We start from the raw sequence: 516 nt of genomic DNA, 5'->3' as shown, positions 1-516 counted from the left end.
AATTTATTTAATAGAAAATTTTATGAGAATTAAAATAATATTATTGTTAGGATTAATATACAGTCAGGAAATTTTATAATTACTATTTACAATCATTATATCAGAAAAGCTCAATATTTTTTTGCAATTCTATCGTAATAGATCGCTTAAATAGAAATCATAGTAATCATTTCTAAGTAACTTTTGGTGTTTAAAAAGATTGAAATATTGAAATATTCAGAACTTAATTATTTTAATGATTTACTTTAACTAAAATAACTAATAATATGGTGTTAAAAAACTACTCAATTGAGCGTATTATAAAACTTGATTATAATTGTAATAATTCATTGTTAAATTAAGGTGAAACTAAAGGTGTGATTCCTATGCACGCGTCTATAAACGCGCGACCTACGCGGCGCGATTTAATTTTAGCCGCGCAGGTACTACTTTATTTGTTTTTAACACGCTTATATTAGTTTCACCTGTATGTATGTATGTATGTATGTATGTATGTATGTATGTATGTATGTATGT

The sequence above is a fragment of the Daktulosphaira vitifoliae genome, unplaced genomic scaffold (genome assembly GCF_025091365.1).
Source record: "Daktulosphaira vitifoliae isolate Bord-2020 unplaced genomic scaffold, ASM2509136v1 Scaffold_1, whole genome shotgun sequence".
Classification (NCBI taxonomy): Eukaryota; Metazoa; Arthropoda; class Insecta; order Hemiptera; family Phylloxeridae; genus Daktulosphaira; species Daktulosphaira vitifoliae.
This window is presented reverse-complemented; position numbering follows the sequence as displayed.